Here is a 25722-nt window from a genome sequence, read left to right on the forward strand (position 1 = left end):
TAAAAAACTCAAAGGGGCCTCGAGCTTGGTTGGTTTGCTTCATCATTCCTCTCATTTCTGAGTCTTTTTCAAAGCACAAATCTCAACTGAAATCAAGGAATCATGACCGTTGCTTCAAGCTTCCAACAATGGCAGATCATGTTTTGAGCTGGAATCCACGCTGTTGAGCTACAAGTCACTCTCCATCCATCATTTCAAACCACAAGGAGCATCTGTTTTGAGCATTTGCAACAAGAGGAGCACTGAATCGACACTGTTCTCAAAGTTTGGTGAGTTTTCGATTTTCATTATTCTCTAAACCATGCCATGCTTATTGTAGATCTTGCAATGCTGATTGTTTTGAGCTTTACATCATCGAAAACGGTTGCATATTAAGAAAGTTATGTTGTCTTAAAGTTCCATATGTGAATGTGTTTTGGTTTGGTTCTCTCTTGTTAGCATAAATTAATGAAAATGGATGATGGATTGTGAATGTGTGTGGTTTGCTGATTCTAATGATATGCTTGTTATCCATTTCTGTGACCAAATTTTTTTCGAGTTGATTGGAAGTGATGAACATGATCACTGTTACATGAAACCCTAAAAAACTCCCAACCCAGAATTTGTTTGATCATGTGAATCGCGTTTGGTTGCTGCTGTTCGTGTTTTTGCATGAAATGTACTGTGCTATTGCCATGAGTGAATGGTTGCTTGCCACGTCTGGGGGGTGCTGCGCACCGTTTCATTAAGTTGGTCAAGTATTTACCAAACTGCCACCGCCGTGCCCTTAGTCCCATTAATCCATATTGTTTTATTTATTTATTTCATTTTGGTTACACAACTTACAAAAATCATAACATCATCATTTTAAATCCAAAATTCATGGGACTTGTTGCATTGTGTTCATATGGATCCCTAGTTTTTTATCATGATTTTTGCTGATTTTTTGGATGAGTAGATTTTAAATGGCATTAGGGTTTTGTTCATGTGCCCAATTTTTGTACATCTTGCCAAATCCTTTGTGAAATTGTGATGCATTGTCCAATGGACTTGAAACTTTTTGAGCACAAACTAGACACATTCATGTTTATTTTGATGTAGAGTTTGTGAATTTATCTTATCTGGATTGTGAGTTGTGAATTTTTGAAGTAGGGTGTGACAATTTGTGTCACACCATTGATGTGCAACTTGTTGATTTTTGATACCATGCTTCTTGACCTCCAATTGATCTAAATTTTTGCATGAACCTACTCTTGTATGTCTAGTTCACATGGGATTTTTCTTGGATTTATTTGTGCCATTTTCCATTTGTTTGAGATTTTCTCCCCTGTTTGACCAAAATGTTGACCTTATGTGATGCATGTTGCCATTTGTTTTGTGAAATGCTCATACTTTATTAGATGGACATGAAATTTTACATGAGATAACTAGACATCCTAAGCTTTGCCATGGTTTTAGTCTCATTCATTTATATTATGCCATCTCTGGTTTGTGATTTTTCTAAGTTGATGCATGATTGGTTGACTTCTTTGAGCATGTTCAAATTTGCCTTGCCTTTCTGATTTTCATTGACTGCCTTCCACTTGTCCAAATGTGATGAAATTTGACATGCTTACCATGCTATGTGTTAGAGTTGATCATGATTTATTTGGTGATTTTTGAAAATGTTTGAGTTTGCTTTTGATGCAAGTCTTTCTGTTGACTCCTATGAGCTCTCATTTTCCATACTTTGACTTAAATTGTTCATGAAATGATGATGATGTTTGATATGAATGTGAAACCAATTGGTATTGTTTCTTGATTGTTTGAACATGATTTTGGATGTTTGCCATTTGCTGTTTTAATCTTTTCATGCCCTTTTGACCCTAGGCTTGCCCTAGTGGTCTTGTTACTTACATTTGAGCTCATGTTTTCAGGTTGACCAACAAATGACCAATGAGACCAATTCTTTTTGATTGAGCTTGCTTGAATATCATTGATTAACTTGTTTTGTTTTGTAGGTGGCTTGGTTCACATGCCTTAAGCCTTGTGCCTTGCACATCCATTTGCTTCTAATTAACTGTTGATGTCTGTTTCTTTTTGCTTTGTTTGAAGTTGTATACTAATGTCTGCTTGACTATTTCAGGTGCTTTTAGTTGCTCAGTTCCTTGTGAACTTTTGCTTTACTTTGCTTATTAAGCAATTTGCATTGAGGTATACTTCTAATCTTCATGTAGTCTGGAAGACCTGGTCTGTTACTTGGCCAGGCAACTGTCTGAAGTCCTCCTTAAGAGGCAATGCTTGTGTATGTTTAATTTTGTCCTTGTACATATTCAAAGACCTCCTAAGTGAAGAGGCAATTGGAAGAACCCAAGGGATATGCAACCTATCCCCTGCTATTCTGTGTGTCATCTGCTTTGCTCACACCACTGTGTTGATGCATTGCAGATACAAACCCAAGATCTTGTACAATTGTACAGTTGAGTCAGTTTTAAATGTGTAGAAGGGTTCCCACTTTCTGAACCCACACATTCTTGTCTTAAGCTCTCCCAGGCCAGGGATAAGAGCTGTGAAGTCTTATCTCCACTCACCTTTCATCTGCTTCACCTTAGCCCCTCAATGGCAAGGTTAAGAGCTAACACTACCCAGTTTCAGTGGTTTGTTTGTTGAGGTTGATATGAACCCTCGACTAAAACCTAGCCTTTATGTTTGAGCCCCTTGTTGGTGTGTTTATTTCATGCTTGTATGTGCTTGTGTGGTGTGATTGTATCCCCTAGGTTTGCTAGACTCCGCGTAGTCTCGTTTGCATGTCAATTAAGGTAGCACGGTTCCTTCGTATAGGACTTCCTTTCTTGCTTGAGCTTTCCTAAAACACAAACAAACATTATCCCCTCTTAAGGATACGTTAACTCCTTCTACTACAGGTGAGTAAGTCTCCAAAGGTCGAGCATCAGGTAGATTGCGCAGTGACGTTGTCCACTTAAAAAACACAAACCAACGAGAATAGTTTGGCCGAACTACGGCAACTCTGATTCTCATGTCCAGATGAGATACGTAGGCACGAGATGCGATGTCTTGTCGAGTTTGACTAACAACTAACACTAATTCTCTTCTCTCGCCCTCATTGCGATTGAGACCTCCCCTTTCTCTTGCCCTAGTTGCAATCGAGACCCTTGCTTCCTGTGCAAGTTAGGTTAGGTGTGGCTTGCTTCCTGTGCAAGTCATGTTTAGGATAGGCTTGCTTCCTGTGCAAGTTAGCTAGAAACCTTAACTTAGGGACGACTTTGCATGACAACATCTAGGCTCGAGTCGTAGTCTCCCTAGTGTTGTGTCTCCCTCTGTTATCTGGTTAGGCTAGTCCTTTTTCCCTGCGTAGGGGAACTACGTCGCCCTGATCCTCATACCAGATGAGGTACGTAGGCAGGAGATGAGCTGATCTCTCCGGGCGCCCTTTTTTCTTTTTGTGTGTGTTGTTTGACAGTTGATAGGCTCGAGTGCCTGACTCCTTAGCAATTTGTTGTCTGTTTGTTTCAGTGTGTGCTTGACAGTTATGGGCTCGAGTCCCCGACTCCCTATTAACTTGTTGTGTTGTTGTGTGCTTGGAAGCTGATGTAAGACCATCGAGTGGCATTCGGGTTCCAGTGTGGGTGTGTTTTGGTTCGGATGCTGATGTAAGCCCAGTGATTGGCATTCAGGCTCCATGTTTGCCTTTGCCTGTGTTTGTTTTGTGTGCGTGTCAGCCGAGCTACGAATGCTCTGATTCTTCTTCGTCCAAGAAGATACGTATGCATAGGATGCGATATCCTAGCGAGCATGTGTCGTTTCCCCAGTCCGAACTACTTCGACTCTGATGTCTATGCCTGATAGACTAAGTAGGCCCAGGATGCGATATCCTGCCGAGTTTAGTTTCAGTCTGTTTTCTTGTGTCTCTTTCAGCCAGTGTGTGTGTGTGTGAGCAGTGTTATAGCAACCATTTATCCTTCCTATTGTGCGTGGATCCCGTCGAGTACGACGGATGCGTAGGGGTGCTAATACCTTCCCTTCGCATAACCGACTCCCGATCCCATACTCTTTGGTCGCGAGACCATGTCTTTTCCAGGTTTACTCTGAGTGTTTCCTTTCCCTCTTTTGGGATAAATAACGCACGGTGGCGGCTCTGTTGTTCTTGTGTTTCCCGCCGGTTTTTCGCGTAATGCGACAGCTGGCGACTCTGCTGGGGATCTAGAGAAGTTGACCTCTTGCTGGTCCATCTTCCCTGAGCGAGTCTCTCCTAGCGCTCTCTAGGTTAGGGCTTTGGTTGCTTTGTGCTGCTTTATTTATTGCATTCATTTGTATATATTTGCATTTACTGTTTGCATTTATTATTTGCATTAATGTTTGCATTTTATTCATGTTCATCTGCTGTGCTGTCTGTGTTTCTCTGTTTGGGGGTGGGAGTTACTCGAGGTAAAAGGCCCAATACCCAGGCTATGAGTGCAATCTAGGAAACCTAGGAATAGAGTGATTCATGGGAAGCGGGTGGTGTACGCCACTTAGCGGAACATTGATATCACGAGCAGTTCAGACCCTGGTGGGATATTATCGGTGCATATATCGGGTGTGCACAGGATGATATTCTGCGAAAGGTTATTTATGCTGCGTTTCTCTCGACCTTACCCTGGCCTAGATGACACCCGTGAGTGGGGAGGGATTGATCATTTTAAACAGGTACCGTTGGTGACTCCCGGTACTGTGGTCACTGTGAATTATGGACATTTATTTCTGGGACGCCGGAGTTCTGTCCGTGGTTTATCAGCGGGTTCCGTTTATTTCGGATCCCCGGGTTGAATTTGGGAGTACCTGTTCAGAGGAGCTGGCTGTCATCCGTTCAGTGGATGTTCCTGTGATGATAGTGATGTAATCTCCAGTTTCGTTTATTTCGGAACTCCCCAAGTCGGATTTATGGTGACTTGGTTCCTCAGATTGGTTTCAGATGCCAGTTGATCAGATTGACTTTGGGTTTCAGATGTTTGTGGTTCAAGAGTTCAAGCCGAAGCTTTGACCCTGTGCCTTGAGATGCACAGCCTGACCAGTCATGTTGCATCATTTGCATCATAGCATGTTTATTTTCAAAAAAAATAATAATGCATGAAAAAGTTAACTTGCATGCGCATATCCTTTATCAGGATCATTCATGATAAAATAGCATCCGCATCCGCATCATGCATATCATGCACATCCTTGCATTGCAGACATGTTTGGGAAAGACTCCTCACTTTGGTTCCCGACTGAGACAGGATTGCTGATCGTCGTCCGCACCGCTACTCAACCAGATTGAATCAACAGAGGAGTATGGATCAGGTTCAAGCAGAATTAGCCGAAATGAGGGCAAACATGGCCCGGTTCATGACACTGATGCAAGAGATACTGATAGTTGTCATCCCCGGGGGGATCTATCACAATTGGGTCACTGTGGGCTTTCCTACAGTTGTTCATAAGTCAGAGTAATAATCACTTTGTTTAAAAACCCTTCTCCCATTCCAAAAGGAGAAGTGATGACATTGTTGGCAATATTTTGTGCAATGATATTTTCATTCAAATAAATTCATGTTAAAACATTTGTTTTTCCAATTGTTTTCCCTTTTCGCTTTTTGCATGAAATTGGTGATCACAAAAAACCTTAAAAAACAAGAATAAAAGCAATCTTTTCATCTGCATAACGATTGTCTTGTTTGTTTTTCAAAAAGCTTTTCATCTCTAAATCATTATGCAGGTTGTTTCTCAAACCCATTGAACATAATGATCGGACGTCATCTCCCAATTTTGAATTCCCTGTATTCGAAGCGGACGAAGATGATGTTGAAGGGATTCCTGACGGTATTTCCCGACTTCTTGAGCAAAAAAAAAGAAGATCACACTCAGCTGTATCTCGAGAATCAGCAGAACAGCCAACTGGGGCATAACAAAAAAAAACAAACAATAAAACAAAAAAAAGGAAAAAAGAAAGAGGAGGGTGCAAAATCAAAAGAAATCAAAAGAAATCAAATCAGAAGAAAGAAAAAAAAAAGAAAGAAGAAAAAAAAACAAAAGAAAAATAGCACCCTCAAAGTCCCAAGTTGGCTGATGCTGAATTCGATCGAAAAGAAGAGATCAACTGCCATGTGTCATGGTCAGTCATATCAGCAGAGAGTGAAAAAGCATTCGATAAGAAGGTCAAGCCTCGTGTGTTCCGAGAAGGTGACCTCATGCTCAAGAAAGACCTGTCTTTCGTGCCCGATTCCAGGGGCAAGTGAATCCCAAGCTATGAAAGTCCATGTGTTGTCAAGAGAGCCTCTTCAGGCAATGTTTTGACACTTACAACAATGGATGGAAGTTCACTCGTCCTTGAATCCCGACGCAGTCAAGAAATACTTCGCCTAAAAAAAAAGAGCAAAACAGCTCGCTAAGTCGAACACCCCAAAGGGCGACTTAGGCAAAAAGGAGCGTCTCGGTGGATTGAAAACCCGAAAGGGCGATCCAGGCAAAAGTTAGAGACATTGAAAAAATAATTTGCATCCCGCTAGATTGAACACCTCACACTGGGGCAATCTAGGCAAAAATTAGGGATTTGGCAAGTAACTGCATCTTGACAAGACTGTGCTCTATATCTGTCATCCGTCAGGGATTCTCGATTCGTCGTCAACTGAAGCCCCGAATACATCGAAAATTCGGAATGGTAGAGGAAAGGTCATTATGTTCAATGTAGCCCTCTCCAATATATATCACCGATTTCAAACTTGTACAGATCTATGGAGTCCTGCCCTTTGCAGACTACCATTCCATCACATTAATTCGAGCTTTTATCCAATTATTTGCACTCTTATTTGTTTCAACTCAATAAATGTTTTGCATGTTTTTAATTGATAAAGTATCATTGTTTTCAGAATAAACAAATTTTTCAAAAATTGTTCTTAAACAAAGTGAACATTCACAATGATGGAAGGATACTTAGGAGATCCGCAGTGCTCTCCCGAGGGTGGTATGATTACCAACAGGTAAGACATTTGTTCGTATCTCAAGCATGACTGTATCTTTGTCCTACAGAACATTTTCATGGTTTCTCCTCAGCAAGGTTGCTCAGTGCAGTGTTGGTTGAAGTTGTTTATCTTCATGTTCCCGGCAGTAGAACATTCTTCCTCCAAGTCCCTGTTAGCCCTATTGTGGGGCATCTCCAGTAAAGGATTGTTTGAGCCCTACCAAGGGGCATTCCCAGCAAGGTTGCTTTTGAAATACTTTTGTGGGGCAACTCCCCTAGCAGAGGTGTACTGAAGACTTCAACTTTCGCCTCTCCAGCAGAGCAATCTTCCTTTCCCCCCGGCGTGGGTGCTTTTCTGCAAAGATTCGGTATTTCGTGGATTGACACCCAGCACTCCATCAGGTCCTCAGGTAGATCCCCGAGCGGAGTTGTTGGCATGATGAACGTTCTCTATGCCTATCTATCCTCATCAGAGATCGAGTTGCTTCCTGGTATATCTGATTTTCAGCACGAGTTGTTCTGGCGCGTCCGCCTGTGTATTAAACGCTACTCTCCGGTTGTGACCGACGATCCCTCCGGAAGCCTCTTGTGGCTCTTCCTCCCCTGCAGGATGATGACTTTGGTTTTCCCTCTGAAGAGTGGTGCCGGATGGTTGATTCCCGGACCTGTGTATTGAGCATGTCTGTTTGTCAACATTCATCATACATTTTAGGTAGAATGCATACATGCATAATCATAGCATTTGGATACTCATGTTGCAGCTGTTGCCGTGTATCTGTTGATTGTTGTCTCTTGCTGTTTGGTGATAAGAATCTCTCCAGTAGATTTTCCCCTAGCAAATATGGGTGTGTCTGATCTCTCCATGTAGAGCCAACCCCTTAAGCAGAAAGTGTCTATCCTTTCCTTCCATTTCCCCACTGAGATACATCCTCGTGGATGACGGTTGTTTTCGTTCCCTTCCAACACACATTGGGATGGGTTTTCCCTATTGAGTTCTTTCCTCATTAGGATGAGTCTTGTTTCAGTCTGCCTTTTTGGATCGATCCTAAACTGGCTCCCCGTCGACTGTTTCTTGTGCTTCCCTGGGGCATAAATGAATAGTTGCTCACTAACCGGCACTCATTCATCTTATCCTCAGCGGAATTTGTGGGCCTCTACCTACAAACCGGTAGTTGTAAGTCCTATCTTTGTGGTTTTCTACCTACAAGCTGGTAGTTGTAAAATCCCACGTTCTCCCCTTGGTGGAGTTAACCCTTTGTGCTCATCCTATCGATGACTGGTTACTTTTCCGTGGTTTTCTGCCTACAAACCGGTAGATGTAATCCCCTCTTTGCGGTATTGATATTCTTTCCCCTTTGGATACTTGCTTTGATCAAGCAGTATTGTCCCCATTGGGTCTGCCCTTTCTTTTTGGATACTTGCTCCGAGTTAGCAACTTTATCCTCTTTTGATTGGTCATCTTTGCATACCTAGTCCTGGTACCGATGCCTTTCTTGTCGGTCGATTATTCATTTAACAACCTACAACCCGGTTATGGATAATCTTCCATGCGAGTGTATTATCTACGTTTTGACGGCTATAGATAATATATCTCATGCACTCTTTGGTCAATCTTTCGATTGTTATCTCCAGCAGAGTAGGATTCGTATTCCTTGTGGAATCGAATGTTCATCCTTTAACAAGTTTGCTTTCGCTCTCTTCAGGTTGTTTTCGGTCGTTTATCCATTTAACAACCTACAACCCGGTTATGGATAATCTTCCATGCGAGTGTATTATCTACGTTTTGACGGCTATAGATAATATGTCTCATGAATTTTCCGGTATTCAGACCGAAGGAGTTTCCGACGATCAGGTCGATGTACTCATGGCACTCAGGCCAATTTTCCGGTATTCAGACCGAAGGAGTTTCCGACGATCAGGTCGATGTACTCATGGCACTCAGGCCAATTTTTCGGTATTCAGACCGAAGGAGTTTCCGACGATCAGGTCGATGTACTCATGGCACTCAGGCCAATTTTCCGGTATTCAGACCGAAGTGGTGTTCAGGCCAATTTCCGATTTTCAGATCGAAGAAGTATTCCTCCTCTCCGTTGGTGTCGATAAACGTCGAGTTTTTCCCGGTCATCCGTTGATGATTTGGTTGTGTTCACTCTCCCCAGTAGAGTTTCCTCCTCTCCGTTGGTGTCGATAAACGTCGAGTTTTTCCTAGTCATCCGATGATGTCTAGTTGTACCCCTCTCCATGCAGAGTTACCTCTCCGTTGGTTTCGATAAACGTCGAGTTTTTCCCGATCATCCATTGATGATTTGGTTGTGTCCTTCTTCCCTAGTGAAGTATTTCTCCTCTCCGTTGGTGTCGATAAACGTCGAGTTTTTCCTATGCGTCCGTTGGCGTATAGTTGATATCTTTCCCCGCAGGGTCGTCCCCAGTTAATCCTCCTCTCCGTTGGTGTCGATAAACGTTGAGTTTTTCCCAATCATCCGTTGATGATTTGGTTGTGTTCTGTCTCCCCAGCAGTAGTCCTCCTCTCCGTTGGTGTCGATAAACGTCGAGTTTTTCCTGGTCGTCCCCAGTTGGTTACCTCTCCGTTGGTCTTGGTAAACATTGAGTTTTTCCCATTTCGTCCGTTGACGTATGGTTGTATCTCTTCCAGTCATTCATTAATGATTGGTTACCTCTCCGTTGGTCTTGGTAAACGTTGAGTTTTTCCCATTTCGTCCGTTGACGTATGGTTGTATCTCTTCCAGTCATTCATTAATGTCTGGTTACCTCTCCGTTGGTCTTGGTAAACGTTGAATTTTTCCTAGTTGTCCGTCGGCATCTAGTTGTGATTTTTATTCCCATTCATCATCGTTGTGATGTCTGGATGTGGTCGTACCCTTTGAAAACAAAAACCAAAAAATACCCAGTAATAAGTATCAGATCCCAGTGGATGTTTCCATTATTGGATCCCTGCATTGTGCAAATTCTACGGTTCTTAGTATTCAATCCCTGTTTACCCTGAAAGTCTGACAGCCGTTGCTATCATCCGTTCGGGTTCCCAGCTGATTGAATAGGGGCAGCTGTAGCACCTCAAATTTGCACCTATCATTGTACATACATTCTCATATTAGGTCATAACATAACATGGTCCATTGCATAGCATTGCATTGTCCCTTTTGCCCAAGTGCAAGATCATCAGGAGAATTAGGTCAAACTGATCAGGAGGTCAGTCAATCAGTCAAGCAAGTGAAATTTTCATTGAGCCAAGGCCCTAGGGTTGGTCCAACATGTTCACATGACTTGGGGATCCATTTGAAGTGTTTAGGTCAAAGATTGGATGTTCAGAAGCCATCAGTCAATGCACAATCAGTCAGAAACCCTAAAAAGTCAAACTTGGTCAACTGTGACTGATTTTATGGTTTTGATGGATGGATTTGGTTTGAGAGAGCTTATTCATGTCCAAATAGGCCTCATATATCATGGCAAACATCATCATTGAAGAATTTGAAGCCAGATCAGAAATTTCCAAAAATAGAAACTGGACCTGTAATTTTAACTGCCAAAAATGGAAACTTCTTGAGCTTAAACTTACATCATGATACAAGCTTCAAATGGATTTTTGCTCAACATGAAAGTTGAAAATCTTGTTCTCCCATTTCCAAAAAGTCCAAGAACTCTCAATTCCCATGTATGGTTGGCAAGATATGATCATTTCATTTTCAAAAATTCTTGAACTTCAAAAGGCCATATCTCTCTAACCATTTGGCCAAATTTGGTGAGGTTTTTTCCAACAAGTCATATTTAATCCCCTCTTTCCAAAAATGTGACCTTCATGTACCAAAACCTTATGGATCAAAATGGCCTTTTTGGACTTGTCTTAATTAATTTCAAGTGTAGTGAAAAATTGAGTTTTTGAATTAGGCATTCCTAACACTTTTGGCCATTTGGGAATGTTCTGAAATGTGGTTTGTGACATGTTGGAAGGCCCAAATTCGTGCAGAACACACACCCCATGCCAACTTGTTGAAACTTAGCAAAATGAGCAAATTACTTCATTTGAGATAAGTGTAATTAGCATTCACTTAGCAGCTCACTAAACAGCAAATAAATACCACTTTTTCTGTCAATAGCAACCCTAGCAGCCACTCTATTCTAACAGAAAAACCATTCTCTCAAAAAACTTCATTTTCTTCATCTTTGAATTTCTGCTAAAAAACTCAAAGGGGCCTCGAGCTTGGTTGGTTTGCTTCATCATTCCTCTCATTTCTGAGTCTTTTTCAAAGCACAAATCTCAACTGAAATCAAGGAATCATGACCGTTGCTTCAAGCTTCCAACAATGGCAGATCATGTTTTGAGCTGGAATCCACGCTGTTGAGCTACAAGTCACTCTCCATCCATCATTTCAAACCACAAGGAGCATCTGTTTTGAGCATTTGCAACAAGAGGAGCACTGAATCGACACTGTTCTCAAAGTTTGGTGAGTTTTCGATTTTCATTATTCTCTAAACCATGCCATGCTTATTGTAGATCTTGCAATGCTGATTGTTTTGAGCTTTACATCATCGAAAACGGTTGCATATTAAGAAAGTTATGTTGTCTTAAAGTTCCATATGTGAATGTGTTTTGGTTTGGTTCTCTCTTGTTAGCATAAATTAATGAAAATGGATGATGGATTGTGAATGTGTATGGTTTGCTGATTCTAATGATATGCTTGTTATCCATTTCTGTGACCAAAAATTTTTCGAGTTGATTGGAAGTGATGAACATGATCACTGTTACATGAAACCCTAAAAAACTCCCAACCCAGAATTTGTTTGATCATGTGAATCGCGTTTGGTTGCTGCTGTTCGTGTTTTTGCATGAAATGTACTGTGCTATTGCCATGAGCGAATGGTTGCTTGCCACGTCTGGGGGGTGCTGCGCACCGTTTCATTAAGTTGGTCCAGTATTTACCAAACTGCCACCGCCGTGCCCTTAGTCCCATTAATCCATATTGTTTTATTTATTTATTTCATTTTGGTTACACAACTTACAAAAATCATAACATCATCATTTTAAATCCAAAATTCATGGGACTTGTTGCATTGTGTTCATATGGATCCCTAGTTTTTTATCATGATTTTTGCTGATTTTTTGGATGAGTAGATTTTAAATGGCATTAGGGTTTTGTTCATGTGCCCAATTTTTGTACATCTTGCCAAATCCTTTGTGAAATTGTGATGCATTGTCCAATGGACTTGAAACTTTTTGAGCACAAACTAGACACATTCATGTTTATTTTGATGTAGAGTTTGTGAATTTATCTTATCTGGATTGTGAGTTGTGAATTTTTGAAGTAGGGTGTGACAATTTGTGTCACACCATTGATGTGCAACTTGTTGATTTTTGATACCATGCTTCTTGACCTCCAATTGATCTAAATTTTTGCATGAACCTACTCTTGTATGTCTAGCTCACATGGGATTTTTCTTGGATTTATTTGTGCCATTTTCCATTTGTTTGAGATTTTCTCCCCTGTTTGACCAAAATGTTGACCTTATGTGATGCATGTTGCCATTTGTTTTGTGAAATGCTCATACTTTATTAGATGGACATGAAATTTTACATGAGATAACTAGACATCCTAAGCTTTGCCATGGTTTTAGTCTCATTCATTTATATTATGCCATCTCTGGTTTGTGATTTTTCTAAGTTGATGCATGATTGGTTGACTTCTTTGAGCATGTTCAAATTTGCCTTGCCTTTCTGATTTTCATTGACTGCCTTCCACTTGTCCAAATGTGATGAAATTTGACATGCTTACCATGCTATGTGTTAGAGTTGATCATGATTTATTTGGTGATTTTTGAAAATGTTTGAGTTTGCTTTTGATGCAAGTCTTTCTGTTGACTCCTATGAGCTCTCATTTTCCATACTTTGACTTAAATTGTTCATGAAATGATGATGATGTTTGATATGAATGTGAAACCAATTGGTATTGTTTCTTGATTGTTTGAACATGATTTTGGATGTTTGCCATTTGCTGTTTTAATCTTTTCATGCCCTTTTGACCCTAGGCTTGCCCTAGTGGTCTTGTTACTTACATTTGAGCTCATGTTTTCAGGTTGACCAACAAATGACCAATGAGACCAATTCTTTTTGATTGAGATTGCTTGAATATCATTGATTAACTTGTTTTGTTTTGTAGGTGGCTTGGCTCACATGCCTTAAGCCTTGTGCCTTGCACATCCATTTGCTTCTAATTAACTGTTGATGTCTGTTTCTTTTTGCTTTGTTTGAAGTTGTATACTAATGTCTGCTTGACTATTTCAGGTGCATTTAGTTGCTCAGTTCCTTGTGAACTTTTGCTTTACTTTGCTTATTAAGCAATTTGCATTGAGGTATACTTCTAATCTTCATGTAGTCTGGAAGACCTGGTCTGTTACTTGGCCAGGCAACTGTCTGAAGTCCTCCTTAAGAGGCAATGCTTGTGTATGTTTAATTTTGTCCTTGTACATATTCAAAGACCTCCTAAGTGAAGAGGCAATTGGCAGAACCCAAGGGATATGCAACCTATCCCCTGCTATTCTGTGTGTCATCTGCTTTGCTCACACCACTGTGTTGATGCATTGCAGATACAAACCCAAGATCTTGTACAATTGTACAGTTGAGTCAGTTTTAAATGTGTAGAAGGGTTCCCACTTTCTGAACCCACACATTCTTGTCTTAAGCTCTCCCAGGCCAGGGATAAGAGCTGTGAAGTCTTATCTCCACTCACCTTTCATCTGCTTCACCTTAGCCCCTCAATGGCAAGGTTAAGAGCTAACACTACCCAGTTCCAGTGGTTTGTTTGTTGAGGTTGATATGACCCCTCGACTAAAACCTAGCCTTGATGTTTGAGCCCCTTGTTGGTGTGTTTATTTCATGCTTGTATGTGCTTGTGTGGTGTGATTGTATCCCCTAGGTTTGCTAGACTCCGCGTAGTCTCGTTTGCATGTCAATTAAGGTAGCACGGTTCCTTCGTATAGGACTTCCTTTCTTGCTTGAGCTTTCCTAAAACACAAACAAACATTATCCCCTCTTAAGGATACGTTAACTCCTTCTACTACAGGTGAGTAAGTCTCCAAAGGTCGAGCATCAGGTAGATTGCGCAGTGATGTTGTCCACTTAAAAAACACAAACCAACGAGAATAGTTTGGCCGAACTACGACAACTCTGATTCTCATGTCCAGATGAGATACATAGGCACGAGATGCGATGTCTTGTCGAGTTTGACTAACAACTAACACTAATTCTCTTCTCTCGCCCTCGTTGCGATTGAGACCTCCCCTTTCTCTTGCCCTAGTTGCAATCGAGACCCTTGCTTCCTATGCAAGTTAGGTTAGGTGTGGCTTGCTTCCTGTGCAAGTCATGTTTAGGATAGGCTTGCTTCCTGTGCAAGTTAGCTAGAAACCTTAACTTAGGGACGACTTTGCATGACAACATCTAGGCTCGAGTCGTAGTCTCCCTAGTGTTGTGTCTCCCTCTGTTATCTGGTTAGGCTAGTCCTTTTTCCCTGCGTAGGGGAACTACGTCGCCCTGATCCTCATACCAGATGAGGTACGTAGGCAGGAGATGAGCTGATCTCTCCGGGCGCCCTTTTTTCTTTTTGTGTGTGTTGTTTGACAGTTGCTAGGCTCGAGTGCCTGACTCCTTAGCAATTTGTTGTCTGTTTGTTTCAGTGTGTGCTTGACAGTTATGGGCTCGAGTCCCCGATTCCCTATTAACTTGTTGTGTTGTTGTGTGCTTGGAAGCTGATGTAAGACCATCGAGTGGCATTCGGGTTCCAGTGTGGGTGTGTTTTGGTTCGGATGCTGATGTAAGCCCAGTGATTGGCATTCAGGCTCCATGTTTGCCTTTGCCTGTGTTTGTTTTGTGTGCGTGTCAGCCGAGCTACGAATGCTCTGATTCTTCTTCGTCCAAGAAGATACGTATGCATAGGATGCGATATCCTAGCGAGCATGTGTCGTTTCCCCAGTCCGAACTACTTCGACTCTGATGTCTATGCCTGATAGACTAAGTAGGCCCAGGATGCGATATCCTGCCGAGTTCAGTTTCAGTCTGTTTTCTTGTGTCTCTTTCAGCCAGTGTGTGTGTGTGTGAGCAGTGTTATAGCAACCATTTATCCTTCCTATTGTGCGTGGATCCCGTCGAGTACGACGGATGCGTAGGGGTGCTAATACCTTCCCTTCGCATAACCGACTCCCGATCCCATACTCTTTGGTCGCGAGACCATGTCTTTTCCAGGTTTACTCTGAGCGTTTCCTTTCCCTCTTTTGGGATAAATAACGCACGGTGGCGGCTCTGTTGTTCTTGTGTTTCCCGTCGGTTTTTCGCGTAATGCGACAGTGGGGACAGTCACTAGGTCCACAATGTTTATGATTGTGGAAACAAAGGCCAACTATAATTTGTTACTTGGAAGAGAATGGATCCATGGAGTCGAAGTTGTCCCATATTCAATGCACCAGAGGAAGTTGGGCTCGAAGTTGAATGGAGTCAGCTGGGTTCTGCCAGTATACCTGGCTATTTGTTTGAGAGCAGTGGTTTCGGTATGGACTGCATTATGGAGAATGAGAATACTTTTCTTGTCATACAGGAACTTTGGGAGGACCTGAACCAACCCAAATTGTCGAGCAACAAGGTTGGGCTGGTAGGTTATCAAAGTAACCTGAACCTTCGAAGGGTTGAATCGAAGAGTTAGAATCTTAGGCATCAAAAAGGCTTCCCAAATCAGCAAGGATTCTATCTCTCGTTTCTTAGATGGAGAGGGGAAGGTCCTAGTAAACCACTTGGGGCGAATTTTCCTGAAGGCGAATGGGGCCATGCTCGAAGTGAAGGCATGACGCTTAGCAAAGATCATGATATAACTCATGAAGGTTGGTTGAAGATCTTGTCCTTCGTCCCTAGGGGTTAGTTGAGCTAATCTTGGGCCTTCGACCCTTCTGTTATGGATTCCCTTAGCATCCTCGTCGACGAGGCCCTTGTTTGGCAGGTTGGCCTCGAAAGTGGAATTAAGCCAAAGTTGTAGTAACCAAAAAGGGCCAGACAGAAGAAGGTTCCCTTTAACCCCCATATTCTTCAGTTGAGCCACTCCATCGCTCAAGGATTCGTAAAGGCTTGCTAGAATCATCTCACTTAGGCAGATATTGTGCCCCGCGTGCAGTTGGTTGGCCAGAGTAAGATAATTTTTGGCAACTTATAGGGATTTTGAACAAAACACAGAATGTGACAAACACAAAGCCAAAAAATCTATGTGTTCCACGTCAGAGACAACTTCAGTATCTTTGTCATGGTAGTGTGCAATGTGTGTTGAATACGCTGCTCTAGTGGTCGAAAAGGCAATAGTATCCATAGAATCGATATCAGGATCATAGGTATGTCTAGTGGGTTCCATCCCTGTGATGGAGGCCATGTCGAAGAGAGTTGGTGCGACCATTCCGCAAGGAAGATGGAAGGTATAATGTGTATTGTCCTAGAAGTACAGCGAGGAAGTTGTAATCTAAATCCAGTTTTGACAGCAAAATAAGGTGATATATTCCTATATCTTTCCAAGCTTGGGCTTTCTGTTTCTCTACTTTGATTAACTAGTTTAAGTAATCAGTGGGATCTTTAAAAGTTGGGGTGGCGCGGAAGGCTCTAAGACCATTATTCATAAACCTCAGATCTATAGTATCCCCAGCTTGAGAGTTTTCAGTGGAGGTAGTCCTAGGGTTTCTAGCCTGCCCTATGGGTTTGCATTTGTGGTAAGAGGGAAAAAATTCTCTAAGTTTGCTGGCATCGACATCTAACTCAGCTAAAGGCCCTGATAATGCATAAGTTTTTTCAGAGATAGAAACAGGAATAAGTACCTGAGAAGCATAAATCATGCGATGTTCTTTTGTCTGAGGCTCTGGTATGTATTGACGATTTCCAACTACGAGTGGAGCAGGTAGCGTAGCGAATGGAGGAAGTTCGAAGATCTGTTTTGGAGCTTTAGGCCTGTTGGAGGTGGTTTTGATAGAGATTCATGTTACCTTCAGAGCTTTGTTTGAGGTGGCCATTGTTAGAGTTTGAAAGAAATCTAGGTTTAGTTAAAAAAGTATTTGAAGAAATGAGAGCTTGAGTGCTTGGAAATTCAGAGAACGTGAGAAAAATGTGAAATGGGTAAGTAATTGGGTTTTATAGGTCTGCTTGGAAGGAAAGACGTTTCAAATCAACATTAATGGTGGACTAGTTAGTGGGACATGTGTCTCCCTTGGGGAGCTTAATGGAGATGACAATTAATGTTGTAGCCCATGATTTCCTAGAAGCTAGGAAACGTGATGAGAAAAAAAGATTATGTTGTAGGCTGAAAATATGTGGATAGGAAAAAGGCAATGATGACTCTGACGTCATTAAGCAAGTTGAAGGAACTGAAAAGTTTTACCAACATTGAGACACTTGGCACAATGTCAGAGTTATTAAGGCGTCGAAGTAAAGTCTCAAAAAATGTATTTTTCTCACACGTGTCGAAAATGACATTTTTGGGGGGCAATTTGTTAGCTCATATTTTTGACACCCATCCAGAATTACCAAAATATGAAAATATGAACAACTGGTTTCGACCAAGAAGTAGTATTCGACCAGCTGGAAGTGAGTCGACTTGGCTAGGTGGATAAAGATCAAGCTTACAGCTGAGACTTCAGAGCGGTTCTTTAGAGAAGCGGTTGAAAACGATTTTCGATCAAAGATTCAAAATTCAAATAAATGAGGGAATTTCTCCTTTGTCAGAAACCATAAGAGCACACGTGAAGCATGGTGAATGAATGTGCGCATGTAAGGCGCCATGTGTCTCGACGTGATTGAAGAACCATCAAAGCGGTTATTTCGATCTAATATAAATATAGGATCTTAGTGTTAGAAAATGGTGTGTCAAATTGTGTACAAAATCTGTAAATTTACTAAGTATTCGTGTGAAGAAGAATTGTAAAGCACATAATGTACGTTGTCTACACCATTGTTAGTTATTTCAAAGCAATATAAATTTGTCTTCACTTTTTTTTCTTCAGAAATATACTTCCTCACTTCTTCTTTTCAAACACTTTCCTTTTACTTTGTCATTTGCAGTTTTAAGATTTCTTCGTTCTTTTCCTGCATTCAACACTTACTTTACAGTCTTAAGATTCCTGTACTTGCGACATTTACTTTGTCATTTCTAAATCCTTTATGATTTTTGTTGTTTACTTCACTCTTTTTTATTAGTTTCAAACGTTGATTTAAGATCTCTTTCATTCAACTCATCCTTTGTTCTTAGTTTTCTTTTAAACTCTGATTTGACGCTTAGTCTTGATTATTCGTCACTACCACATTTCTAAAACACTTAACACATGTCCTAGGATCAATCTGATCGATCCCGCGAGTAACCAAATTTAGATATTTGAAAGATCAGTAGTTATTTATCAATTTTCTAGATAAACACATCCATAATTATTATATCTTAAAATGATAAATTTTAATTGCGTGATAATATATTTCAATTAATCTCTAAATTATATTTAATTTTTTTTTAGAAAAATTAGTATTCGACATATAAAAATACAATGATTTTTTTATTCCCATTTCATCATTCTACCAACCTTTCCATGCGCCAACCAAGCGCGTTTCCCATCTCTGAAAATATCTACTACGACGTCTACAATGACGTGTACAAAGAAATGCCACGTGGAGCCCACTTCACAATCCTCAAAAGAAACAATAAACAATTACCACTACACATCCCAATATCGTCACGTACCCCCTTAATTTGGATACAAAAATCTACACTATATATTCTGACACCATTTCATTCTTTTTATAAATCAGATGTAGATATAACAAATTTAATAACTTCTACGAAAAAGATTAGTGACTATAAAAAAATCTTTTTCTCCCATTGTAATGTAATCATGGTAGGCCATTTCTTATTTGTACCTATGTTTACTATGTCCTACCTCATGTGCCTATATATTGTCTATGTCGTTTTGCCACCTTAAATTCTTAATCATGTTTTAATTGTTACCTAATGTGGTTCCTGTCTATGCTTATTTACATTACATCTCACATGCTACGCTTTACACCCAACAACAACAACAAGAAAATTATAAAAAATTATGTCTTTCTGTAAACTTGATAAATAAAATAAACTATAACGAATGAAAAGAAAACAGGTAGAAACTATACAACACTACTAACCCCAGCACAAATTAAATAATAGTACTACATATATCATACATTTTCTATTAACTTAATAAGAGATTAGTTTACATACAATTTCACATCAATTTTACTTATTTAATCTAATGCAACTTCTCTAACTTGAGTATATAGTCCCTACTTTTTAAAATATAAGTTCACCATAGCTCGACATATTATTTGATTTTTGAAAAAAAATATGTAAAAACTTATTAATTTTGGTTTTTCGTTTAGTTAATTGATTCAATAATACAAGACAGTCTTATTTTTAAGGTGGATTTTGAAAAAGCGCATGATTTAGTAATTTAGAGTTTATTAAATTTATGTTTATCAAATTTAACTTTAATGAGAAGTGGAGGGAATGTATGAGAGTTTGTATCTTTGCTGATAATCTTATGGTATTGGTTAATAGATGTCTAACTCAAGAGATTAGCATATAAAAGGGTTTGAGACAAGGGAATCCAATAGCTCATTTCTCTTTCTTGCTTGTGGCTGAGGGGTTAAGTGGACTAGATACCAGGGCTGAGAAGATCAATCTTTACTTTAGATTTAGGGTGAGAAGGTATGATTTGATGGTATCTTATCTTCAATATACATATGATACACTCCTTGTTATGAATCTTACTCTTGCGAATCTATGGAGTATTACGACGATCCTAATAGGTTTTGAACTAACTTCGGAGTTTCAAGTTAACTTCTTCAAGAATAGTTTTATACGGGTTATTGTGGATAATCTTTTTCTAACCTCTGCAAATGAGTTCCATAGTTGTGAGATTTAAACCTTTCTTTATAAGTATATTGGTTTGTCGATAGCCAATTTGTTGACATGAAGGCTCTGTTCTTGGAAGCCCAAATATGTTAGTTTGAGAGGTCAATAATTTTTCTTAATTTTGAGGTTATTTTTATTCATATCTTTGTCTTTTCCTTTTTGAAGATGCTTGTAAAGGTTTGAGAGAAACTTGTTAGGCTACAGAGAATATTTCTTTGGGGATGGGGTGAAGGGAGAAGCTAAGAGTAAAGAGGGGAGAGGGTTGGAATTTAGGGACCCGCAGGTGACTAATCTATCCTTTTTGGATAAATGGAGATGAAGGTTGCTTATAGGGGCTTTAGGTCTTTAGTGTGATATTTTTCATAACTAGGTATGGTGTTTCATTTGTTACCTTTCTTCGATGGAAAGGACATTGGGATTCCAATATACATCCACATGGTGGAAATATGTGTCTCCCAATGGATCCAAATAGGATGACTCCTCTAATTGATTTATTGATGATATCCTTAGAAAAGTTGGGTCGGGCCTCTAAACTTCTTTTTGGGAGGACCCTTGGTTAGGATCCAATCTCTTAAAGATTAAGTTATCTGGTTTATTCTCTAACTCCATTTAAACTAATGACATGGTGAGAGAGAATGATCTAGAGGAAAACAAGGACATGGTTTGGGATCTCAAGTAGAAAAAACTCTTCTTTCTACGAGAGTTACCTATGTTTGATAATCTTATCTCTCTAATCTAAAGTGTTACTCTCTCTCTCTCTCTCTCTCTCTCTCTCTCTCTCTCTCTCTCTAGGATATATAAGTGGATTTGGAAGCACCCAAGATAAGATTTTTTTCTCTGTTGTCTATGCTTACCATGTTCAATTGGCTAGTTATTTATCGTCTCTTAGGTTTGAAAACTTGACCTTTCCCCTTATTTTGGTTAGCCAAGCTTCTTTTAAGTTGTTGATATTCTCTTGGTATCTTTTGAAAGATATACCCCATACTAGAGAGAACTTATCTAAAAGGGGTTGTTTGTTGATCCTGGTGGGATCTCTTGTCCCTTCTATGGTGATTCAGTTAATTTGGTCTCCCATCTTTGTGTAACTTATGAGTTATCCATGTCTGTGTGGTATAGGATCTTCTAGTGGTTGGGTTGGCATGTGGGTCTTCCTATAGATCATATGTTTCTTTTTAAGTCATTCCTTTCTTTAGGTGGTAAGGTTAAGCCATGATGTGCTTTTGTTATGATTTGGCACATTGTAGTATGGATCAGTTGGAGAGCTTGTAATGGCATCATCTTTAATGGTGTTCCAAAAACTGTGAATGAAGTGGAGGAGAAAAGCATTTTTAAGGTCTAGAAATGGTTTCTAGGTAGATCAAAGGTGAATTCATGCACTATATTTGTCTGACTTCACAATTATATCATCTTCCTTAGCCAATATTAGATCGAATGTTTGCTTTGGTTCTAAAGTAGATATTGAGTTGTGGATTGATTGTTCTCTTGGTGGGTTTTGATCTATTGATAGTGGTTCTGGTGGTATGAGCTCTAACATGAATCCTACAGAGTTAGTCATTAGCTTCTTTGACATTTTTCCTGGACCGTTTTGTTTGTTTTGTTGAATTTTTTGTTGTTTTTTCTCTTGTTGGTTTTTATTTTTATCCTTGGTGGTCCTTTAGGCACTTTTTATGCTTTGGAATTATTTGTACTCCGATGGTTATCACCTCTTTATTAATATATTACTATTTTTTATTAAAAAACATGTGATATTCTACTATGAATAAAAATCTAGATTTATTCATAACAAGCAACATTTACGGATGAAACTATTCTAGATCTGTTAAGTAGAAAACTCATGTCAAACATTTTCTAAATCAAATAATCGTATACATAGTTTTACATTGAAAAAGAATTAAGAAAGAGAATAATGACATCGATATACAAAAACAAGATTTTATATAATCGCTAAACTTCATTTTATAGTAGATTCATAAATAACTATACCTAATCCTAACACACACAAAATTAGTTACTCATACTCATGGTGGCTTACATTGATACGAGGAGAAAGTGAAGTTGTATTCAATGACTTAACGATCAAATATAGATGAGTTTTACTTTGATGGGAACTTATTGTTTCTCCTTTCTCTACAATTTTCCCGCTTTCTCTGATGTAACATCCTCAACTTCTGACATGCAAGCTCTATTTATAGAAATTTTAATAAGTGACATTTTGCTAGGTGAATTGTACACTCGTCTCGCGAACAAGCTTTGTTCGGGGTGATGTCTTTGCCGCTCATCCAAGATGGTAACTAAACCACCATAATTTGCTGAGCGAGCTATCTTGCTCGCCTCGCGAATTCTATCGTGAAAAATATTTAAAATCTTATGCCATTGACTTGTTACAAGAGCTGTTTTTCCATAAAATTCCTCAAACTCTTTATCATTGCTTCACTAGGCCACTATTCGTCCCTTATCAAATTGTTGCAACTCATATATTAGTTAATCCTTTGACCTTTGATCATTTCTCGTGTATTTTCTTAAAAAAAATATGAAAAAAATCCATAAAAACTATTATCATAACTAAAACCTAACTAATCTGATATGTCCAGTAAATTGAGGGATTTTATCTTCTTCTTTTTTGTAAAATAATTCAACAAGTGTCCTAATTATACTATGTAAAATCACTTAATTTATGCACTTATCAACTTTCCTCAACATAGAACTTTTTTTATCCTCAAAGAAAAAATCACACAAAAAATCTTAAAATAAGGTTTAAATATTAAATTGTGTATTGTTTGACATTCAAGACTTCAAACTTAAGATTAACAAGATTCATGTAATTGTTAGATAAAGATACAAATTTAAGTCATCATTTTAAGGTAAGAACAAAAATTAAACAATTGATAAAGTATAATGGAGTTTCAATCAATTGAATCAATAGTTAACTGGTCGTGAATCAAAATCATAACAAAGTGTAGCACTCAAGCAAAGTGTTTCTCTCAAATCGTACACTTGCAATCACAATAAAACATATCAATCGTAGTTATAAAAATGTAATCAATCATAAAGGTTGTAACGGGGTTATACTATAAGAAATTATTACTTTTCTATGGAATTCAACAGAGCCTATAAGTAAGAGAACATTTGATTATGATCCAACTATATACATACTCTCTTTTATATTATACACACAGAAAATTTTTAAGGATGACTTTTGTTTTCTTTGCTTTCTTCTTTTTCACTTTGGATATTAAGATATTTTTTTCATCACCGGGACATGCATAATTGCTCTCAATATTGTTTGAAAATCTATCATGTATAATTTCTAAATTAGCTTAATCAAAGGGACATGCAATCTTTTCTTTTATACTTAAGAGTTTTTCATTAAAAAATAGTTTTTTTTTCTCAAATGAGGTTAATAAATGATCACTCACTCACAAACATATTTATTTAGTCCATTTGTTAGTCTAAAAATAGAAATACGGTCCGGATCGTATCCATAATCATATATAACAAGTAAAAAATAAAAATCAATAATGTAAAATGCAATGATACGGTCCGGATCGTATCCAGAATTAGGTACTTTAAAATTTTTTAGTTTTTAGAGATGAGTGTTTCTTTATTTTCTGGTTTATGGTTAGGTGATGAAAACAGTCAAATACAAAAAGTAAAGAACAATAGAAATTATACTATTTCCCCTTATAATCCGAGAGTATATTTAGTTCCCTTACATAGCGTAAGAGATTTCAATATTGTTAGAATTTTGTACAAGTCTAAACCTATCTTCTATACACAAGCTTCTAACTTAATCACACACAAAAATCACCTTGTAATTTTATAACACATAAAGGAAACACATTTTTTCCAACCTTCTTATTTCCAATAATCCTGGCACTACGCCAAATAAGGGAAAAGAGGGCGCTTATTTTGGCCTATAACAGCGCTTTTAAGCGCCCTCTAATCTGGCGCTGGCATAGGTAAAGACAGCGCTTTGTTTTCCTGGAGAAAGCGCTGTCTAAAGGCCCACATTATAGTGCGCTTTATGAAAAAAGCGCCCTCTGGAGTGGTCCATAAAGGGACACCTTAGAGGGCGCTTTCTGGAAAAAGCGCTCTCTAAAGTTGTCAATGTAAAGTGTTTAGAGGGCGCTTTCTGGAAAAAGCGCCCTCTAAAGTTGTCAATGTAAAGTGTTTAGAGGGCGCTTATTTTTTTAAAATAACTAACACTTTAGAGGGCGCTTTCTGCAGAAAGCGCCCTCTAAAGTTGTCAATGTAAAGTGTTTAGAGGGCGCTTTCTGGACAAAGCGCCCTCTAAAGTTCTCAATGTAAAGTGTTTAGAGGGCGCTTCCTACAGAAAGCGCCCTCTAAAGTGTTAGTTATTTTAAAAAAATTTGTTTGAAAAACAGTGGATATTTAATTGGTAACCTGTTCGCATGCTGCAAAAGTGTAAAATTCATATTGATTTCATCCTTTAATCCAATGTTATACACCATCAATCCATTGATATATACAACATGAATCCATTTATATACAACATTAATCCTCCATATATACAACATTAATATATGATTCTTTGATCAACAATATACAACAACATATTCATGATTTAGTAAAATTACAACAACAATATACAACATATATACAACAACACCATACAACAACAACATTCCATACATATATGTACAACAATATACAACCTAGCTATATGATTCTTTGATCAACAATGAATTGACACAATTCATCCTTGATTTCATCCAAATTTGCTCTTGAGTAGGTTTTGTATTCCTCAAAGTACTACAATTAAGAGAATAAAACATATTCATGATTTAGTAACAAATTAGATGAAATATTCGATAATATTAAAATAAACCCTAAGTTATTATTCCATACCATTTTTGGGATGTCTATACGATTCAACGCAATGATGTCTCTCATAAATCTCAATACAAAAAATCCGCAATCGACCGAATTATTTTGCTGAGGACACTACACAGAAAAACAAACAATATATATATAGTTAATTTCTTACAAACACTATTATAAGCAAAAAAACAAACACTATTATAAGCAAAAATAAGATACTTAATATATACCTGAACTCTGACCCAGGTAATGTCCTTCCTAATGCGGTAATTCTTTTTCGATCTAAATTTTAGTATTGCCCTAACAAAATAAAAACGTATATTGAGATCAATCTGACAGACATAATTAAATATAGAAATACACACGAATATTTAGAGGAATTTCACTTACGTGTCAACCGTCTTCTTCAAACCCGGATATTTACTCCAATCACCCGATAACGAATCGAGATAATACACTATTAGTCTCGAAAGATCCATAGCAACCAACACCCAGTGGCCACTGTAAAATAAAACAAAAATTTAGATGAATGAAAATTTTCTACGTAAAAGATATACATAGATTAGAATGAAATTATTAGAAAGAAAATCTAACCCGTTGCTAGAATTAAACGGTAAAAAAAACAAACTGCGTGTAGTATTATCGCCGGCCGCCATGAATCTTTCGACTAGATCATTCTTTACGGATGTTGGATTTTTCGATATTAACGTTGCGTTGACACGGGAAGCAGCAATAAAATTGAAACGGTTACACAATTCAGTTCCCCGCATCAATTTGTCATACATATACCTTAAATAGAAACATAATAAATATTAGACTACTCATTGAAATGTGTAAATAAATTGTTCAACTAAGTAAATTATAGATTGATCGGAGTACCATATGTATGTATGAATGATACCGATGCCCAATTCGTCATGCTCAAAAAGTTGTTGCATGTCCTCCTTTCCAATTATTTCGAAATGAGCT

The sequence above is a fragment of the Lathyrus oleraceus genome, chromosome 1 (genome assembly GCF_024323335.1).
Source record: "Lathyrus oleraceus cultivar Zhongwan6 chromosome 1, CAAS_Psat_ZW6_1.0, whole genome shotgun sequence".
In the NCBI taxonomy this organism is placed as follows: Eukaryota; Viridiplantae; Streptophyta; class Magnoliopsida; order Fabales; family Fabaceae; genus Lathyrus; species Lathyrus oleraceus.